Consider the following 14,739-nt stretch of genomic DNA (forward strand, 5'->3'; position numbering starts at 1 on the left):
GGCGTAAATTGGAACATCAGGTAAATTGAGTCAAGTTGCTGGACTTGGCTGCTCTAAGAAAATAATTGACAAAAATTGTAAGAAAATTTTTTGCTGTACATTTCCACTGTTTTTGGTCAAGTTGCTGGACTTGGCCTACGACTCAAATATTTTATTAGTCAGGTAGCTGTAAATTTTCAATTTTTGGGGCGTAAATTGGAACATTAGGTAAATTGAGTCAAGTTGCTGGACTTGGCTGCTCTGAGAGAATAATTGACGAAAATTGTAAGAAAATTTTTCGCTGTATATTTCCACTGTTTTTGGTCAAGTTGCTGGACTTGGCCTACTACTCAAAACTTTCTGTTACTCAGGTAGCTGTAAATTTTCAATTTTTGGGGCGTAAATTGGAAAATCAGTAAATTGAGTCAAGTTGCTGGACTTGGCTGCTCTGAGAAAATAATTGACCAAAAATTTTGAGAAAATTTTTTGCTGTACATTTCCATTGCTTTTGGTCAAGTTGCTGGACGTGGCCTACGACTCAAATATTTTATTACTCAAGCAGCTGTAAATTTTCAATTTTTGGGCGTAAATTGGAACATCAGGTAAATTGAGTCAAGTTGCTGGACTTGGCTGCTCTGAGAAAATAATTGACGAAAATTGTAAGAAAATTTTTCGCTGTACATTTCCACTGTTTTTTGGTCAAGTTGCTGGACTTGGCCTACTACTCAAAACCTTCTGTTACTCAGGTAGCTGTAAATTTTCAATTTTTGGGGCGTAAATTGGAACATTAGGTAAATTGAGTCAAGTTGCTGGACTTGGCTGCTCTGAGAGAATAATTGACGAAAATTGTAAGAAAATTTTTCGCTGTATATTTCCACTGTTTTTGGTCAAGTTGCTGGACTTGGCCTACTACTCAAAACTTTCTGTTACTCAGGTAGCTGTAAATTTTCAATTTTTGGGGCGTAAATTGGAAAATCAGTAAATTGAGTCAAGTTGCTGGACTTGGCTGCTCTGAGAAAATAATTGACCAAAAATTTTGAGAAAATTTTTTGCTGTACATTTCCATTGCTTTTGGTCAAGTTGCTGGACGTGGCCTACGACTCAAATATTTTATTACTCAAGCAGCTGTAAATTTTCAATTTTTGGGCGTAAATTGGAACATCAGGTAAATTGAGTCAAGTTGCTGGACTTGGCTGCTCTGAGAAAATAATTGACGAAAATTGTAAGAAAATTTTTCGCTGTACATTTCCACTGTTTTTTGGTCAAGTTGCTGGACTTGGCCTACTACTCAAAACCTTCTGTTACTCAGGTAGCTGTAAATTTTCAATTTTTGGGGCGTAAATTGGAAAATCAGGTAAATTGAGTCAAGTTGCTGGACTTGGCTGCTCTGAGAAAATAATTGACGAAAATTGTAAGAAAATTTTTTGCTGTACATTTCCACTGTTTTTGGTCAAGTTGCTGGACTTGGCCTACTACTCAAAACTTTCTGTTACTCAGGTAGCTGTAAATTTTCAATTTTTGGGGCGTAAATTGGAACATTAGGTAAATTGAGTCAAGTTGCTGGACTTGGCTGCTCTGAGAGAATAATTGACGAAAATTGTAAGAAAATTTTTCGCTGTATATTTCCACTGTTTTTGGTCAAGTTGCTGGACTTGGCCTACTACTCAAAACTTTCTGTTACTCAGGTAGCTGTAAATTTTCAATTTTTGGGGCGTAAATTGGAAAATCAGTAAATTGAGTCAAGTTGCTGGACTTGGCTGCTCTGAGAAAATAATTGACCAAAAATTTTGAGAAAATTTTTTGCTGTACATTTCCATTGCTTTTGGTCAAGTTGCTGGACGTGGCCTACGACTCAAATATTTTATTACTCAAGCAGCTGTAAATTTTCAATTTTTGGGCGTAAATTGGAACATCAGGTAAATTGAGTCAAGTTGCTGGACTTGGCTGCTCTGAGAAAATAATTGACGAAAATTGTAAGAAAATTTTTCGCTGTACATTTCCACTGTTTTTTGGTCAAGTTGCTGGACTTGGCCTACTACTCAAAACCTTCTGTTACTCAGGTAGCTGTAAATTTTCAATTTTTGGGGCGTAAATTGGAAAATCAGGTAAATTGAGTCAAGTTGCTGGACTTGGCTGCTCTGAGAAAATAATTGACGAAAATTGTAAGAAAATTTTTTGCTGTACATTTCCACTGTTTTTGGTCAAGTTGCTGGATTTGGCCTACAACTCAAAACTTTCTGTTACTCAGGTAGCTGTAAATTTTCAGTTTTTGGGGCGTAAATTGGAAAATCAGGTAAATTGAGTCAAGTTGCTGGACTTGGCTGCTCTGAGAAAATAATTGACAAAAATTTTGAGAAAATTTTTTGCTGTACATTTCCACTGTTTTTGGTCAAGTTGCTGGACTTGGCCTACGACTCAAATATTTTATTACTCAGGTAGCTGTAAATTTTCAATTTTTGGGGCGTAAAATGGAACATCAGGTAAATTGGGTCAAGTTGCTGGACTTGGCTGCTCTGAGAGAATAATTGACGAAAATTGTAAGAAAATTTTTTGCTGTACATTTCCACTGTTTTTGGTCAAGTTGCTGGATTTGGCCTACAACTCAAAACTTTCTGTTACTCAGGTAGCTGTAAATTTTCAGTTTTTGGGGCGTAAATTGGAAAATCAGGTAAATTGAGTCAAGTTGCTGGACTTGGCTGCTCTGAGAAAATAATTGACCAAAAAGTTTGAGAAAATTTTTTGCTGTACATTTCCATTGCTTTTGGTCAAGTTGCTGGACGTGGCCTACGACTCAAATATTTTATTACTCAAGCAGCTGTAAATTTTCAATTTTTGGGCGTAAATTGGAACATCAGGTAAATTGAGTCAAGTTGCTGGACTTGGCTGCTCTGAGAAAATAATTGACGAAAATTGTAAGAAAATTTTTCGCTGTACATTTCCACTGTTTTTTGGTCAAGTTGCTGGACTTGGCCTACTACTCAAAACCTTCTGTTACTCAGGTAGCTGTAAATTTTCAATTTTTGGGGCGTAAATTGGAAAATCAGGTAAATTGAGTCAAGTTGCTGGACTTGGCTGCTCTGAGAGAATAATTGACGAAAATTGTAAGAAAATTTTTTGCTGTACATTTCCACTGTTTTTGGTCAAGTTGCTGGATTTGGCCTACAACTCAAAACTTTCTGTTACTCAGGTAGCTGTAAATTTTCAGTTTTCGGGGTGTAAATTGGAAAATCAGGTAAATTGAGTCAAGTTGCTGGACTTGGCTGCTCTGAGAAAATAATTGACAAAAATTTTGAGAAAATTTTTTGCTGTACATTGCCACTGTTTTTGGTCAAGTTGCTGGACTTGGCCTACGACTCAAATATTTTATTAGTCAGGTAGCTGTAAATTTTCAATTTTTGGGGCGTAAATTGGAACATTAGGTAAATTGAGTCAAGTTGCTGGACTTGGCTGCTCTGAGAGAATAATTGACGAAAATTGTAAGAAAATTTTTCGCTGTATATTTCCACTGTTTTTGGTCAAGTTGCTGGACTTGGCCTACTACTCAAAACTTTCTGTTACTCAGGTAGCTGTAAATTTTCAATTTTTGGGGCGTAAATTGGAAAATCAGTAAATTGAGTCAAGTTGCTGGACTTGGCTGCTCTGAGAAAATAATTGACCAAAAATTTTGAGAAAATTTTTTGCTGTACATTTCCATTGCTTTTGGTCAAGTTGCTGGACGTGGCCTACGACTCAAATATTTTATTACTCAAGCAGCTGTAAATTTTCAATTTTTGGGCGTAAATTGGAACATCAGGTAAATTGAGTCAAGTTGCTGGACTTGGCTGCTCTGAGAAAATAATTGACGAAAATTGTAAGAAAATTTTTCGCCGTACATTTCCACTGTTTTTTGGTCAAGTTGCTGGACTTGGCCTACTACTCAAAACCTTCTGTTACTCAGGTAGCTGTAAATTTTCAATTTTTGGGGCGTAAATTGGAAAATCAGGTAAATTGAGTCAAGTTGCTGGACTTGGCTGCTCTGAGAGAATAATTGACGAAAATTGTAAGAAAATTTTTTGCTGTACATTTCCACTGTTTTTGGTCAAGTTGCTGGATTTGGCCTACAACTCAAAACTTTCTGTTACTCAGGTAGCTGTAAATTTTCAGTTTTTGGGGCGTAAATTGGAAAATCAGGTAAATTGAGTCAAGTTGCTGGACTTGGCTGCTCTGAGAAAATAATTGACAAAAATTTTGAGAAAATTTTTTGCTGTACATTTCCACTGTTTTTGGTCAAGTTGCTGGACTTGGCCTACGACTCAAATATTTTATTACTCAGGTAGCTGTAAATTTTCAATTTTTGGGGCGTAAAATGGAACATCAGGTAAATTGGGTCAAGTTGCTGGACTTGGCTGCTCTGAGAGAATAATTGACGAAAATTGTAAGAAAATTTTTTGCTGTACATTTCCACTGTTTTTGGTCAAGTTGCTGGATTTGGCCTACAACTCAAAACTTTCTGTTACTCAGGTAGCTGTAAATTTTCAGTTTTTGGGGCGTAAATTGGAAAATCAGGTAAATTGAGTCAAGTTGCTGGACTTGGCTGCTCTGAGAAAATAATTGACAAAAATTTTGAGAAAAAATTTTGCTGTACATTTCCATTGCTTTTGGTGAAGTTGCTGGACTTGGCCTACGACTCAAATATTTTATTACTCAAGCAGCTGTAAATTTTCAATTTTTGGGGCGTAAATTGGAACATCAGGTAAATTGAGTCAAGTTGCTGGACTTGGCTGCTCTGAGAAAATAATTGACGAATATTGTAAGAAAATTTTTCGCTGTACATTTCCACTGTTTTTTGGTCAAGTTGCTGGACTTGGCCTACTACTCAAAAACATTCTGTTACTCAGGTAGCTGTAAATTTTCAATTTTTGGGGCGTAAATTGGAACATCAGGTGTATTGAGTCAAGTTGCTGGACTTGGCTGCTCTGAGAAAATAATTAACAAAAATTTTGAGAAATTTTTTTGCTGTACATTTCCACTGTTTTTGGTCAAGTTGCTGGACGTGGCCTACTACTCAATTATTTTATTACTCAGGTAGCTGTAAATTTTCAATTTTTGGGGCGTAAAATGGAACATCAGGTAAATTGAGTCAAGTTGCTGGACTTGGCTGCTCTGAGAAAATGATTGACAAAAATTGTAAGAAAATTATTCGCTGTACATTTTCACTGTTTTTGGTCAAGTTGCTGGACTTGGCCTACTACTCAAATATGTTATTACTCAGGTAGCTGTAAGTTTTCAATTTTTTGGGCGTAAAATGGAACATCAGGTAAATTGAGTCAAGTTGCTGGACTTGTCTGCTCTGAGAAAATAATTGGCAAAAATTTTGAGAAAATTTTGTGCTGTACATCTCCACTGTTTTTGGTCAAGTTGCTGGACTTGGCCTACTACTCAAAACTTTCTGTTACTCAGGCAGCTGTAAATTTTCAATTTTTGGGGCGTAAATTGGAACATCAGGTGTATTGAGTCAAGTTGCTGGACTTGGCTGCTCTGAGAAAATAATTGACAAAAATTGTAAGAAAATTATTCGCTGTACATTTTCACTGTTTTTGGTCAAGTTGCTGGACTTGGCCTACTAATCAAATATGTTATTACTCAGGTAGCTATAAATTTTCAATTTTTGGGGCGTAAATTGGAACATCAGGTAAATTGAGTCAAGTTGCTGGACTTGGCTGCTCTGAGAAAATAATTGACAAAAATTTTGAGAAAATTGTGTGCTGTACATTTCCACTGTTTTTGGTCAAGTTGCTGGACTTGGCCTACTACTCAAAACTTTCTGTTACTCAGGTAGCTGTAAATTTTCAATTTTTGGGGCGTAAATTGGAACATCAGGTGTATTGAGTCAAGTTGCTGGACTTGGCTGCTCTGAGAAAATAATTGACAAAAATTGTAAGAGAATTATTCGCTGTACATTTTCACTGTTTTTGGTCAAGTTGCTGGACTTGGCCTACTACTCAAATATGTTATTACTCAGGTAGCTGTAAATTTTCAATTTTTGGGGCGTAACATCAGGTAAATTGAGTCAAGTTGCTGGACTTGGCTGCTCTGAGAAAATAATTGACAAAAATTGGAAGAAAATTATTCGCTGTACATTTTCACTGTTTTTGGTCAAGTTGCTGTACTTGGCCTACTACTCAAATATGTTATTACTCAGGTAGCTGTAAATTTTCAATTTTTGTGGCGTAAATTGGAACATCAGGTAAATTGAGTCAAGTTGCTGGACTTGTCTGCTCTGAAAAAATAATTGGCAAAAATTTTGAGAAAATTTTGTGCTGTACATCTAGACTGTTTTTGGTCAAGTTGCTGGACTTGGCCTACTACTCAAAACTTTCTGTTACTCAGGTAGCTGTAAATTATCAATTTTTGGGGCGTAAATTGGAACATCAGGTGTATTGAGTCAAGTTGCTGGACTTGGCTGCTCTGAGAAAATAATTGACAAAAATTGTAAGAAAATTATTCGCTGTACATTTTCACTGTTTTTGGTCAAGTTGCTGGACTTGGCCTACTACTCAAATATGTTATTACTCAGGTAGCTATAAATTTTCAATTTTTGGGGCGTAAATTGGAACATCAGGCAAATTGAGTCAAGTTGCTGGACTTGGCTGCTCTGAGAAAATAATTGACAAAAATTTTGAGAAAATTGTGTGCTGTACATTTCCACTGTTTTTGGTCAAGTTGCTGGACTTGGCCTACTACTCAAAAATTTCTGTTACTCAGGTAGCTGTAAGTTTTCAATTTTTGGGGCGTAAATTGGAACATCAGGTGTATTGAGTCAAGCTGCTGGACTTGGCTGCTCTGAGAAAATAATTGACAAAAATTGTAAGAAAATTATTCGCTGTACATTTTCACTGTTTTTGGTCAAGTTGCTGGACTTGGCCTACTACTCAAATATTTTATTACTCAGGTAGCTGTACAATTTCAATTTTTGGGGCGTATATTGGAACATCAGGTAAATTGAGTCAAGTTGCTGGACTTGGCTGCTCTGAGAAAATAATTGACAAAAATTTTGAGAAAGTTTTTTTGCTGTACATTTCCACTGTTTTTTGTCAAGTTGCTGGACTTGGCCTACTACTCAAATATTTTATTACTCAGGTAGCTGTAAATTTTCCATTTTTGAGGCTTAAATTGGAACATCAGGTAAATTGAGTCAAGTTGCTGGACTTGGCTGCTCTGAGAAAATAATTGACAAAAATTTTGAGAAAATTTTTTGCTGTACATTTCCACTGTTTTTGGTGAAGTTGCTGGACTTGGCCTACTACTCAAAACTTTCTGTTACTCAGGTAGCTGAAAGTTTTCAATTTTTGGGGCGTAAATTGGAACATCAGGTGTATTGAGTCAAGCTGCTGGACTTGGCTGCTCTGAGAAAATAATTGACAAAAATTGTAAGAACATTATTCGCTGTTCATTTTCACTGTTTTTGGTCAAGTTGCTGGACTTGGCCTACTACTCAAATATGTTTTTACTCAGGTAGCTGTAAATTTTCAATTTTTGGGGCGTAAATTGGAACATCAGGTAAAATGAGTCAAGTTGCTGGACTTAGCTGCTCTGAGAAAATAATTGACAAAAATTTTGAGAAAATTATTCGCTGTACATTTCCACTGTTTTTGGTCAAGTTGCTGGACTTGGCCTACAACTCAAATATTTTGTTACTCAGGTAGCTGTACAATTTCAATTTTTGGGGCGTAAATTGGAACATCAGGTAAATTGAGTCAAGCTGCTGGACTTGGCTGCTCTGAGAAAATAATTGACAAAAATTTTGTGAAAATTTTTTGCTGTACATTTCCACTGTTTTTGGTGAAGTTGCTGGACTTGGCCTACTACTCAAAACTTTCTGTTACTCAGGTAGCTGTAAGTTTTCAATTTTTGGGGCGTAAATTGGAACATCAGGTGTATTGAGTCAAGCTGCTGGACTTGGCTGCTCTGAGAAAATAATTGACAAAAATTGTAAGAAAATTATTCGCTGTACCTTTTCACTGTTTTTGGTCAAGTTGCTGGACTTGGCCTACTACTCAAATATGTTTTTACTCAGGTAGCTGTAAATTTTCAATTTTTGGGGCGTAAATTGGAACATCAGGTAAAATGAGTCAAGTTGCTGGACTTGGCTGCTCTGAGAAAATAATTGACAAAAACTTTGAGAAAATTATTCGCTGTACATTTCCACTGTTTTTGGTCAAGTTGCTGGACTTGGCCTACAACTCAAATATTTTATTACTCAGGTAGCTGTACAATTTCAATTTTTGGGGCGTAAATTGGAACATCAGGTAAATTGAGTCAAGTTGCTGGACTTGGCTGCTCTGAGAAAATAATTGACAAAAATTTTGAGAAAATTTTTGCTGTACATTTCCACGGTTTTTGGTCAAGTTGCTGGACTTGGCCTACTACTCAAATATTTTATTACTCAGGTAGCTGTAAATTTTCAATTTTTGAGGCGTAAATTGGAACATCAGGTAAATTGAGTCAAGTTGCTGGACTTGGCTGCTCTGAGAAAATAATTGACAAAAATTTTGAGAAAATTTTTTGCTGTACATTTCCACTGTTTTTGGTCAAGTTGCTGGACTTGGCCTACTACTCAAAACTTTCTGTTACTCAGGTAGCTGTAAGTTTTCATTTTTTGGGGCGTAAATTGGAACATCAGTTGTATTGAGTCAAGTTGCTGGACTTGGTTGCTCTGAGAAAATAATTGACAAAAAATTGTAAGAAAATTATTCGCTGTACATTTCCACTGTTTTTGGTCAAGTTGGTGGACTTGGCCTACTACTCAAATATTTTATTACGCAGGTAGCTGTAATTTTTCATTTTTTGGGGCGTAAATTGGAACATCAGTTAAATTGAGTCAAGTTGCGGGACTTGGCTGCTCTGAGATATTTGACAAAAATTTTGAGAAAAATTTTTGCTATACATTTCCATTGTTTTTGGTCAAGTTGCTGGACTTGGCCTACTACTCAAATATATTATTACTCAGGTAGCTGTAAATTTTCATTTTTTGGGGCGTAAATTGGAACATCAGGTAAATTGAGTCAAGTTGCGGGACTTGGCTGCTCTGAGATATTTGACAAAAATTCGGAGAAAATTTTTTGCTATACATTTCCACTGTTTTTGGTCAAGTTGCAGGACTTGGCCTACTACGCAAATATTTTATTACTCAGGTAGCTGTAAATTTTCAAATTTTGGGGCGTAAATTGGAACATCAGGTAAATTGAGTCAAGTTGCTGGACTTGGCTGCTCTGAGAATATAATTGACAAAAATTTTGAGAAAATTTTTTGCTGTACATTTCCACTGTTTTTGGTCAAGTTGCTGGACTTGGCCTACTACTCAAAACTTTCTGTTACTCAGATAGCTGTAAGTTTTCAATTTTTGGGGCGTAAATTGGAACATCAGGTGTATTGAGTCAAGTTGCTGGACTTGGCTGCTCTGAGAAAATATTTGACAAAAATTGTAAGAAAATTATTCGCTGTACATTTCCATTGTTTTTGGTCAAGTTGCTGGACTTGGCCTACTGCTCAAATATTTTATTACTCAGGTAGCTGTAAAATTTCAATTTTTGGGGCGTAAATTGGAACATCAGGTAAATTGAGTCAAGTTGCTGGACTTGGCTGCTCTGAGAAAATAACTGACAAAAATTTTGAGAAAACTTTTTGCTGTACATTTCCACTGTTTTTGGTCAAGTTGCGGGACTTGGCCTACTACTCAAGTATTTTATTACTCAGGTAGCTGTAAATTTTCAATTTTTGGGGCGTAAATTGGAACATCAGGTAAATTGAGTCAAGTTGCTGGACTTGGCTGCTCTGAGAAAATAATTGACAAAAATTTTTCGAGAAAATTTTTTGCTGTACATTTCCACTGTTTTTGGTCAAGTTGCTAGACCTGGCCTACTACTAAAAACTTTCTCTTACTCAGGTAGCTCTAAATTTTCAATTTTTGGGGCGTAAATTGGAACATCATGTGTATTGAGTCAAGTTGCTGGACTTGGCTGCTCTGAGAAAATAATTGACAAAAATTGTAAGAAAATTATTTGCTGTACATTTCCACTGTTTTTGGTCAAGTTGCTGGACTTGGCCTACTACTCAAATATTTTATTACTCAGGTAGCTGTAAATTTTCAATTTTTGGGGCGTAAATTGGAACATCAGGTAAATTGAGTCAAGTTGCTGGACTTGGCTGCTCTGAGAAAATAATTGACAAAAAATTTGAGAAAATTTTTTGCTGTACATTTCCACTGTTTTTGGTCAAGTTGCTGGACTTGGCCTACTACTCAAATATTTTTATTACTCAGGTAGCTGTAAATTTTCAATTTTTGGTGTGTAAATTGGAACATCAAATGTATTGAGTCAGGTTCCGAGTTCATTTAAATTATAACTAGCTTCAGTAATTGCCAGTTAATTACCTTAACCCTGATTTTTAAGTTACTATGCTTTCAAGAAAAACAGACTGGTCAGTACTCGCTCAATGCGATTTTTATGCAGTGCAAAATCTTGTACAAACTAATGACCGAATTGCGATGAAATTTCTTAATCCCCTGAAAGAGCCAACTTTCTATCGAAAAATTGACAGTTGCAGCGTTTGGAAAGAAGCCTACAGATCATTTTGCTCCGCTTATGAGAACTTGAAACCCACTTTCTCAATTCGTCATGACAACTACGGTGGATACAAGCTCGTTTATACTGGTAAAGACTCAGTGACACCTCCTCATGTATTCAAGAAAAATCCTATTGGCATTGTAACAGCTATTCCCAAAGGCGCTGTAACTAATCTTTCGGTGATCGACCTGGCCAAGAACTTCTCTTATTGGGGCCCTTCAGATTCGCGAATTCGGATTGCAATCCGAATTGTGAGTACGATTACTCAAGTGATGCTGGTTTTGTGCAACTGCGGTTGAAACGGAAAGTTAACCCCGCAGAAGAATTATTGGTCAAATACGGACCTCAGTTTTTTGATGAAAACTGTTGTATGTGTAGAACCTGTGAAATTCGTGAAAAAGAAGAAAAAATGCAATTCAACTTTTTTGACGGCTTGGTGTCTGAATTACTTCACGAGTTGTCTGTGGAATGTCTCGATGAGTTACAATCGGCATTTAAATCTCCCGATGCAACCAACAAGTCGAAGCGGCGAAGAATTAAAGGACGGGAATTGGTTGAAGTTTTCAATGAGCTCGAAAGCAGTCCTGTGTTTTCGCATGAATCGGCCCAGGGTCCACAAATGCATTTGAGAGACACGCTTTTGTGTTCGCCTAGCACAGAGGTTGGCATTAATGACAACAGTTACGTCCAGACTCCCCAGATTGAAGATTCGGATGCTCTAACTGACTACGATACTGTAGAAAAGCAAAACAACGAGGAAGTAGCAGCTCAAGTTGTGCGAGCTTTGTCACCAATAAAGTCATACATTTCTCTTAATTGTTCACTTTCTACTCTTTCAAATGAACAGGTGTCACTGTTAGAAAGTTCAAGAGATGAAAACAGTCGAGAAGACTCAGAGCCCTTATATACTGGGAGCCAGTGTACCGTAAGGGACGCTTCAATGCTGGCAGAACTCTTCTGTTCCAGATTTCACCTCTCAGATGAGTGCTCTAACTCCCTATATTCTTTGATTAAAGATATTTTACCAGAAGATAATAAGTTTCCTTCTGGATATTCCCATATTAAGAACATCAAAGATAATTTTGATGACTGCGTTCGATTTTTTACACATACAAGTGAATGCTCCTTATGCGTTCTCAAATTCACTTCGCAATTACGCGACATTTGCTCTCGTTATTTTCGTCAGATTACTCATTACTCACAACAACGTAAAGCGAATCCTCAAAAGGACTTCGCAGCTTCTCTTTGCCCAATCGTGGAGTGGAATATAAATCAAAAAACTACGATTAATCTTATTATTTTTTCCGATGGCGTTAACATTAAAAAATCCACCTATAAGAAAGAAATTTGGCCTTTATGGATTCAGGTTGCAGATCTTCCACCAAAACTGCGGATGTCGAGGAAAAATATTGTGCTGGGGGCGCTTTTTGTAGGCGAAAAATACCCTTCATGGAATGACTTAGTTCCGCATCTTAGAGATGAACTGTGCTCTGAGGCTAAAATTAGAGTTGCTGAACAGACATTTTGCACTGTTATTTTTAAAGTAAGACTGCTCGTGGCTGACCTAGGAGCCAAGGGCCACATGCTGAACATGTTAAAGTTCAATGGCTTTTACGGCTGCCATTATTGCACCGCTGAAGGTAAAACTGTTGGCAAAACACATGCCTATTATTTGTACACTCAGCATGGAGCTATACGGGAGTCCAACCTGAACAGTGTTTTTGTTGAAATGGCCGAAACAATGAGCGTGAAACAGAAGATTAGCGTTGATCATTCGAAGAAGCAGAAAATCAATGTAGTCGGAGTCAAGGGAAAAAGAGCTTTTGCACTGATTTTGGGAGGATTGCCTTTGTCAGCCCCAATAGATTACATGCACTGTGTGTTGTCAGGTGTGTTTTCAGATGTTCTGAAGACTTGTTACCAATCACTCACTCCACTGCAAAAAGAAAGCCTGAATTCAGAGGTGGCTCAGTTGTCTTGTCCCAGGGAAATGATTGCGTTTTCCCGAAAAGTGAGGCCCTTAGACGAGTTGTCGCAGTATAAAGCAAACGAGTTGTTGAACTGGCTTATATACATCAGCCCTGTTTTGTTTCCAGACTATCTGTCTCCCAAATTGTACTCTCATTTGTGCCATTTAGTTTTTGGGATTCGCTTGCTTCTTGAATAGAGTTGTCAATCAAACGTTTCTATAGCAGATAACTTTCTAAAACAATTCTGTAGTGAGATAGCTTCAATCCACCCAGGCAATAGCCGGGTCGAAACCATAAACGTCCACTGCCTCAAACATCTATCGCACCAAGTCAAAAGATTCGGACCTCTCTTCTGCTATTCGGCCATGTCGTTCGAGGCTGCTAATCGAACAATTGGTGAAGTCTTCAGCGGATCTAACTCTGAATGCGCAATAATCTGCCGAAGAGTCTTGCAAAGGCATAGATTAGTTGACAATAAAATGGAGAACGAGCGTTTGAAGACCTTGTATTCGAACCTGTCTGGCGGAACTATGGAACCTTCTAATTTAAAAACTGAATTTATTGAAACTGAAACAGTCCGAAGGATCAGATTGGAGCACCCAAATGCCCTTTTATTCAACCGGCAAGTTGTTAGCGATGTCTATTTGGACTCCCCCGCTTACAGTTAGGCAACTGTAAGTTGAAGTTAGGCAACTGTTTTGTTTTCTTCGAAAACGACGGGCAAGAAATTTCTGGTAAAATTCAATGTCTTGTCAAGTTTTGTGGACCGCCCTTCTTCAGCCAGACTGTGGCATGCGTTGAGCTCTACAATATTACCGAAGATATTGGACTTGAAAAACGTTTTTTTTATCGAGTGCAGCCCACAAGTTATCTGGCTTTCATTCCAGTTACAATTTTGAAGAAGGTTTTCTGTTGGGAGAAGAAATCGGATGCTGGAAATGCAACGTACATTATAAAGCTCTGTGACACTTTCGAACATTCATAAAAAGTCAAATTTCCTAAACATTGTGAAAAAAAATTTGTCTTATGTTCATTGATGTAGCCTAATGCGCGAATTGTTTTAATGTTAACATTTTTTGTTCTTTTGATTTGAAACCATTGTTACATTTAATTTTGAATTCAAAAGTTTTTTGTTAATACAGTGTTTTTGTTTTCCAGGATATTGAAATGTTTTCTTCAAAAATCAATTCAAAACTCCTTGTTTGGATGAAATTATCGGTTTTAGGCGACATTGTGAATATAACTTTTGTTTTAAGTTTGCTGATGCAGCCCAATGCCAGAATTGTTTTGATGTTTAAATTTTTTTAACAATTTGTTTTGAAACCATTGTTTCGAAATCAAAACTTTCTGTAAATACGGAGAGCTTTTGTTTTCAAGGATATTGAAACGTTTTCGTCAAAAAACATATTAAAACTTCTTGTTTAGATGGACTTCTTGTTCTTAGGCGACATTGTTAATAAAACTTTTCTTTTAAACTTATTGATGTAGCCCAATACCAGAATTGTTTTGATGTTTAAGTTTTTTTAGATCATTTGATTTAAAACCATTGTTAGAGTGTTTCAAATTTTCTCTTAATACGGAGTTTTTGTTTTCCAGGATATTGAAACGTTTTCTTCAAAAAACAATTTAAAACTTTTTGTTTAGATGAACTTCTTGGTCTTAGGCGACTCTAATCTTAGAGAAGCCGAGCATCATTTGTTGCAAGACCCCTTCCTTCAAGAGTCTTCTTAAGTATTCCGCTGTCCTAATGAACAGGTAAATAGATTTGTTTTCATGAATGCTTTTTGTTTCCCTAGACATCAGTTTGACGGTGTTGGCGGAAGAAGGTCTGCCGATTTGCTGGATTTAGTAGATGTCGCGAGAGAATTCACTCATATATTTGTCATCGTAGGAGACAATGATGTAAACTCTTTGGATGTCAGCTACATATATGGAAACCTCAAAATATTCAGCGACGCTGTCTGGCCCTCAAAATTCAAGTTTTCGGGAAACTTAAGGCGTAAAGATTTGGATACTAATCTAGTTGCTAATAACAATATAATTTTAAGTGAAATGCTGGGACACCAGTACAAGAGTCCTAAGCTTGTGAAACGTGGAGATTTCGACGATAATGCTCCATTTCATTTGAGAGTCCAAGGTGAAGGCTTCCGCCATTTAGGAGCAATGATTTTATCGGTGCTAGATGA

The sequence above is a fragment of the Convolutriloba macropyga genome, chromosome 10 (genome assembly GCF_964194025.1).
Source record: "Convolutriloba macropyga chromosome 10, txConMacr16.3, whole genome shotgun sequence".
NCBI lineage: Eukaryota > Metazoa > Xenacoelomorpha > Acoela > Convolutidae > Convolutriloba > Convolutriloba macropyga.